This window comes from Chrysochloris asiatica, unplaced genomic scaffold (genome assembly GCF_000296735.1).
Source record: "Chrysochloris asiatica unplaced genomic scaffold, ChrAsi1.0 scaffold00046, whole genome shotgun sequence".
Taxonomy (NCBI): Eukaryota; Metazoa; Chordata; class Mammalia; order Afrosoricida; family Chrysochloridae; genus Chrysochloris; species Chrysochloris asiatica.
Genome location: NW_006408564.1, coordinates 7,924,499 through 7,932,511, shown reverse-complemented (window position 1 = coordinate 7,932,511; position 8,013 = coordinate 7,924,499).

Here is an 8,013-nt window from a genome sequence, read left to right as displayed (position 1 = left end):
GGAGTTCCCCACAGTCTCCTTGTTTCTTACTGTGTCTTTTGGAAGACACTTTCACTTCCACTGGAATTGCCATCTGCCTTCCTCAATTTCCAGGGTATCCTTTGCCTCACGTATTGGCCCCATTGACTCCTATCACCAGGGTCCATGGTGATTGTCAATGACTGATGCTGATGTTTTGTTTCAGGGGGTGGGTGGGGGGGTGGTATCCCAGAGTAGTGCAATACATTAACACACTAGGATGCTAACAGAAAGCTTGTAGTTTCAAGTTTTCTCAGGATGCCTTGGTAGAAAGTCCTGACAATCATCTCTAAACAATCAGTCATTGAAAACTCTATTGAGCAGTTCTACTCTGGTAGCGTAGTGGTTACGAATCGGGCTGCGAACCTTAAGGTCAGCGGTTCGAAACTACCAGCCGCTCCACGGGAGAAAGATGAGACTTTCTACTCCCGTAAAGATTTACACCCTCGGAAACCCTGTACAGGGTCGCTATGGGTCGGAACCCACTCGACGGCACTTAACAACACAACAACAACAACTCTGATACACAAAGAATCGTCATGGGTCAGAGTTGACTCGGTGGCAACGGATTTGGTGTCTGAATCCTCAAAATCTCATTTCTGCCCATTCATGTGACATATGTAGGACTCTTGGGCAGAGTTATGTTGACAAGAACTGGTTGTTTTAGAGGAGATCTGATTGTCCTTGCACAATCAAAAACAGCATTCCCACAGTGGGCCTTGCTAAGCTAATAAAAGGTCTCCATGGGTAATAAATTCAACACAGTTAAGCAGCTTACCTTATTAAAGGACTTTTTAGAGCATTTAATATACTAATGTGCATAGTACATCCCCAATGAGGAGAGATACACATTTATTCTTATTTTTCTAGGAGCATTTTGATGACTAGTATTTGGAGGATCAAGCATCAAGTACCAGGAAGCATCTTAGCCACTAAAGGGCAGAAGGAGGAAAATAGCTTCAGACAGAGATAGTCTTCAGCCTGGGTCTGCCCTTCCTTCCAAGCTCTAATCAATCAGTTACTATTCAGTCAACTCTAGCTCAGGGGACCCCAAGTAGATCAGACTAGAAGTGCGCTCCCTTAGGAGTTTCAATGGTTGATTTTTCAGAAATATGTCTCTAGGTTTTTCTCCTAAGCCACCTCTGGGTGGATTTGAACTTCCTACATTCCAGTTAGCAGTGAAATGCTTTAACTGTTTGTACATCCCCCACTGCTAGGGGCTCTGTTGTTGTTATAAAGTGCTGTGGAGTTTATTCCACCTCATAGTAATTCTGTATAGGGTTTCTGAGGAGCGGTTGATAAGCTTGAACTGCCAACCTTGAGGTTCAAACTTACCTTGCAGTCTAGCGCATTTACCCACAATGCCTCACCAAGACTCCCCAGTAACTCTAGATGACCTCAAAACTCAGACCCCAGCTGAAAGATCAGATAATGAGTTCCTCTTTTCCCAGACATGCGGTGCAGCCTTGTTCTCCCCAACTCCTCTAAATTCCCACTGTTTTCAGGGGGTGGGTCAAAGCTTCCCTAGACTTGTTGTTGTTGTGAAGTGCCATCGAGTCGGTTCTGACCCACAGCGACCCTTTATAGGGTTTCCGAGGAGCAGCTGGTGAGCTTGAACCACCGACCTTGCAGTTCATATGGCTTTGCAGTCTGGTGCATTAACCCACAGCGCCATAGACTTAGGTGCCCACAAAGACAGAAGACATGACTAAATGAGCATTGTTACCCTGCTCAAAAGAATAAAAAGATGTTTAGCATTTTTCTATTTTCTTTTAAATTAGAAAGCAGTACATATTTTTATGAGGCACTCTGATGGCGAAGTGGTTAAAAAGCTCTGCTGCTAACTGCAAGATTGGTAATTAGAATTTACCAGCCATTCTGTAGGAGAAAGATGAAGCAGTCTGCTTCCAAAGATTTACAACCTTGGAAACCCTACGGGGCAGTTGTATGCTGACCTACAGGGCCACTTGTTGCTGTGAAGTGCCATGGAGTCAGTTCTAAACCATAGAGATCCTATATAGGGTTTCTGAGGAGCAGCTGGTGAGCTTGAACCATCGACCTTGAAGTACAAACTGACTTTGCAGTAGTCCTGCACGTTAACCCACAGCACCACACCAGAACTCCACAGGGCCGCTACAGGGTGGTTATGAGTCAGAATGAATTCAATGGCAATGGGGGGTTATATGCTGTTAGTTAAAAACAAATCCAAATGGTACACAAAATTAAAAGCACACCTTTCATTTCTCCACCACCCAGTGTTTTCCTACTTCTTCCTTGCTGCTGGGATCATGGTGGCTTTGTAGGATAAGCACTGGACTGGGAACCACAAGATTGGTGGTTTAAGTGTACCAGCTGCTCTGAGGGAGAAAGATAAGATTTTCTGCTCCAGCAAAGATACAGCATCAGTAACTTCATACAGGGTTGGTATGAGTTGGAACCATGCTTTCCTTATGAAAGTTTAGGTGTGCTGGGCTTGGTAGGGAAGAAGGCTGACCTGGAGTCAGAAAGACCAGATTCATACTTCAGCTGTATGCTGTGTGTCCTTGGGCGCAAGCCTCAGTTATAAATAGGAGGAACCACAGAGAGGCCCGGAGGGAGTCTTGGATGAGATGATACACATAAAGCTCTCAGCACATGCCTGTACCTAGCTGGATTTAATTAGAGGGAACACTTAGGGTTTCCCTTTTGGACTCCAGACATTTTTCTCTTTCTTTTTTTTTTTTTTTTAATTGTTGTTGAAATTATATACCAATTGTACCTAGCTGGATTTAATTAGAGGGAACACTTAGGGTTTCCCTTTTGGACTCCAGACATTTTTCTCTTTTTTTTTTTTTTTTTTTAATTGTTGTTGAAATTATATACCAATTCTACAGTTTCTACATATGCGAATTAGTTAGACACATTGATTACATTTTTCAAGCTGTGCATTAACATAAACTCAGAGCGCCTGAGCTGACTTTCTGTGTTTTCTATTTGATTCCATATAGATATATTTTTTAAAGAGCATAATGCTAAGGCAACCTTTCCTAACTGATTATGTTAAACTATTATTTACTTTAAAGAAGACTTTAGGGGTATCTCTGATTTAAGGTTTAAAATTATTTCAATGCAATAGTTTCAGGGGTTCCTCTAGTCTTCATGGCTCCAGAAAATCTGGATTCTATGAAAATTTAAACATTTTATCTGCATTTTTCTACCTTTTGATCAAGATTCTTTTAGACCAGTTCTTCTGGTCACATGGCCAGGGAAAAAGCTGTTCATAGAGGCAATTAGGTAGACATTCTACTTCCTCTACCTGGTATGGTGCTGTAGGATGATCACTGGACTGCTGTCCACAAGATCAGCGGCTCAAATCTACCATCTGCTCCTCAGAAACCCGATACAGGGTCGCCATGAATTGGAACCATTCAATGGCACTTTATAACCACAACATTCCTGACTCTTCTTCCTCTGCTGCTCTAAGTAAATAGATACCAGTTGCTGTTCCTGGGATGGCTATGTGCAAGCTTTAAGACCCCAGACACTACTCAACCAACTAGATGTTAGAAAAGAAGTGCAAAAAATCTTAATAGATCATTTAACTGGGATGCTTCATAAAATCATGACCCTAAGCCTCCATAAAATATACAAAGATTTAGAGTTACAAAACCAAAAGGGAAGAACACGGTCAGCATTTCTCAAGCTGGGGGAACTGAAGAAAAAATTCAAGCCTCGACTTTCGTTATTGAAAGATTCACTGGGCAAATTATTGAATGCTGCAGAATGCATCAAGACAAGATGGAAAGAATACACAGAGTCACTGTACCAAAAGGAAATGGTTAATGTTCAACCATTTCAAGAGATACCATATGAACAAGACCCAATGATACTCAGGGAGAAAGTCCAAAGTGCATTGAAAGAAGTGGCAAAGAACAAGGCACCAGGAATTGATGGAATAAAAATTGAAATCTTTCAAGAAAGTGAGGCAGCACAAGAGGCACTCACTCATCTCTGCCAAGAAATTTGGAAGACAACTGTCTGGCTGACTGATTGGAAGAGATCAATGTTTATGCCCATTCCAAAGAGAGGTGACCCAACAGAATGCGGAAATCATCGGACAATCTCTTTGATATGTCAAGCGAGTAAAGTTTTACTAAAGGTAATACAGAAACGGCTACAATCATACATTGACAGAGAACTTCCAGAGGTTCAAGCTGGATTCAGAAGAAGCCGTGAAATGAGAGATATCCTTGCTGATGTCCGATGGATCTTGGCAGAAAGCAGAGAATATCAGAAGGATGTTTACCTGTGCTTTATTGACTACGCAAAGGCTTTCGATTGTGTAGATCATGACAAGCTATGGACAACATTGAGAAGTATGAGTATTCCAGAACACTTAATTGTACTTCTGAGAAATCTGTACCTAGACCAAGAAGCAGTTGTTAGAACAGAACATGGGAACACTGAATGTTTTAAAATTGGGAAAGGTGTGAGACAGGGTTGTATTCTTTCACCATACTTATTTAACCTGTATGCTGAGCAAATAATACGAGAAGCTGGGTTCTATGAAGAAAAACGTGGCATCAAGATTGGAGGAAGACTCATTAACAACCTGCGATATGCAGATGATACAACCTTGCTTGCTGAAAGTGAAGAGGACTTGAAACATTTACTTATGAAGATCAAAGAGCACAGCCTTCGATATGGATTGCATCTCAAAGTCAAGAAAACAAAAATCCTCACCACTGGACCAATAAACAACATTCTTATCAATGGAGAAGAGATTGAAGTTGTCAAGGACTTCATTCTTCTTGGATCAACTATCAACACTCGCGAAAGTAGCAGTCAAGAGATCAGACGACGTATTGCACTGGGCAAATCTGCTGCACAGGAACTTTTTAAAGTATTGGAGAGCAGAGATGTTACCTTGAGGACTAAGGTGTGCCTGACCCAGGCCAGGGTGTTTTCAATAGCCTCATAGGGATGCAAAAGCTGGACAGTGAATAAGGAAGATCGTAGAAGAATTGATGCCTTTGAGTTGTGGTGTTGGAGGAGAATACTGAAAGTGCCATGGACTGCCAAAAGAACCAATAGATCTGTTTTGGAAGAAGTGCAGCCAGAGCGCTCCTTGGAGGCCAGGATGGCTAAGCTTCGTCTCTCATACTTTGGACATATTGTCCAGAGGAAACAGTCACTGGAGAAGGATGTCATGCTGGGTAAAATTGAGGGTCAGAGAAAAGTGGAAGACCCCTAACGAGATGGATTGGCCAGGTGGCATCATTGATGGCACCAAGTGTGTCAGCGGTAGTGAAGTTGGCCCAGGATCGGACATTGTTTCGTTCTGCTGTGCCTGGGGTCGCTATGAGTCGGTTCCGACTTGATGGCACTTGACAACAACAACAACAACAAGCCTCCAAACCAAGAAGCCAAATCTCATCAAGTATTTGCCTGTCCAGAAGGAGCCTCAGAAGCTGCTCTTATTGTCTTTTTCTTTTTGCAAAATTATGCATCACACGATAATTACCGATGGGACTTTTTACAGGTGTGCAACTTACTGACATCATTAACTGGCTGTGCAACTGCTACCCATAATCCATACAAATGTTTCATCACCACAAACAAAAAATCACGCTCAATAAGCAAAAATATCCTCTTCCCACATTTCTTTTGCCCATTTGTTGTTATTGTGTGTGTCACCAAGTTGATTCTGACTCTTATCAACCCTGTATAGGATTTCTAAGGAGGGACTGACCTCGTGGCCAGCAGTCCCGTACTTAACTTACAGTGCCACACTGGTCTTTATGAATATGCCTGTTCTTGTCTTTTTATAGATTGTTGTCGTTAAGCACTGTCAAGTTGGTTCTGACTCAAGAGTGATGCTGTGTAGGGGTATCTGAGGCTGTAAATCTTTCTCCTGAGGAGCGGCTGATGGGCTCAAACTGCCAACCTTGTGGTTTGCAGTCCAGTGTTTATGTACAGAATCACTGCATTCTCCTCTTTTTATAGAAGTGAGGTCATATAATATTTGTCCTTTTGTGATTGACAAGCATTTTTTAAAATGTCCAATTTCATGCAAAGAATATGTTAATTACAAAATGGGCTCCATCTGTTAGTGAAACTGTCTTTAAGTCCTCCAGAGCAGTTTCTATCTGCAGAACTACTTTTCAGAGATTTACTTAATTTTTCAAATGAATATTCAAGTTATCAAAGTTAAAAATACATAGTTGATGATGCTCTTTATCCAACATGCTAGTTTTATTTTTAATGCCAGAAATGAAAACCTTTCCTCTGATTCTGATTATTACCTTAGTAAATGCCATGCCTTTAAGCACAGCTTATAAAAGTTCATATCCTATTTATAAGTCCAGCTAGGATTATCAAATAAACTACAGAATGTTGAATTAAATTTGAATTATCAGGCATTCAAATTTAACTAGCGGTCTATATTTTTATTTGCTAAATCTGGCAACTTTATACAATTTATTTTCAGGGGATTTTGTCTCACGTATAAACATTTTTAAACTTTATAAAATGAAAATTTAATATTTTTAAAGTCCTTTAATTGTCTAAACTAGTCGGGGGGAATAAACCAAAAACCCCTTTTGGGCTATGAAATAATTATTCTAAGTCTAATAAATTAGATTTATATAAATACAAGTAACCCAAGGTTTTTGCAATGTTCCAGAACTGTATGTAAACTTAGAAAAAATTTAATTTTAAAATCACAAATCTAAATCAATTCCTGAATGAATGCACATTGTATATGGATTTATAGGGTTGTCAATTTAACAAGTCAAGATCTTTTATATGCTTCAAGTTCATAAAATACCAACTACGCACAGACTCCTTGAAACACAAAAAGTTTATATCAAGGCTCTCAGTCTCTTCAACATTTCTATACTCAGTTCTAGATCTTCCTGCAGTTAGAAGATAAACATTTACCAAAGAAGACAATTCCAACCCAGCTAATCAGATCTGCTTTTTACTAGAGATGTAAGCAGGCATAAGTTTTAGTCAGTTTGCAAACATCAGGGTAATGCATCTCACCATGAATTCAGGAACCATGGTATTTGGGGCAATTTCCTTAAAGTACCTAGAGTGGTTAGCCAGAGAAGTGGAACAGGATGTGGACTGAATATATTTGTTGTTGTTAAGAGCCGTCAAGTTGGTTCCAACTCATAAAGACCCTGTATAGCGTTTCCAAGGAATGGCTGGTGAGTTTGAACCACCAACATTGCAGTTCAAACCAACCTTGTGGCCCACAGTGACATCAATATTGCACTTTTCCCTGTTTGTGGTGGCTATACAACTCCATCACTCCAAGAGGAGGTGGTCACATTCAAGTAGTGGCATCAACATATTCCTGTTACCTAACTTTACACACATATGCATAAAAACCAGTATAGCACTGTAGGATAAGTAAGGGACTGCTGACCATAAGGTCAGCAGTTCAAATCCACCAGTCCCTCCTTAGTAACCCTATACAGTTGCTGCTGACTTGACAGCATACACAATTCTCCTTGCCAAAGTCTTCAAATCTCACTTGGATTTATGTTTGCATTTTCCATTTCTGATCTTCACATCTTCCTGCCCAAATCTCTAAAAGTTACTTTACTTGGGCTGAAATTTTACAGCTCATACAAACATTTCCTTTCTCAGGACCACACAACTGACACAAATGTTAAGATAATATCAGGTTAAATCATGGAGACTTTTGTTGTTATTGTTGTTAAGTGCCGTTAAGTAGGTTCTGACTTGTAGTGACCCTGTATAGAGTTTCCAAGGAGGAACTGGTGAGTTTGAATTATCGACCTTGGGGTTCACAGTCCAGTGCTGATCCTACAGCTGTCCTCAGAGTCCAAGGGCATTTTACTATTCTAGTGAACCAGTAATTGCTCTCCCTGGCATCACATTTGTATGAAATCATGTACACTAAGACTGCCTTAAAAATTATGTAATTCTAACTAGACTTGACCTTAATTTACACACACATCAGGGTGCTTAGAGAGTTGTTGC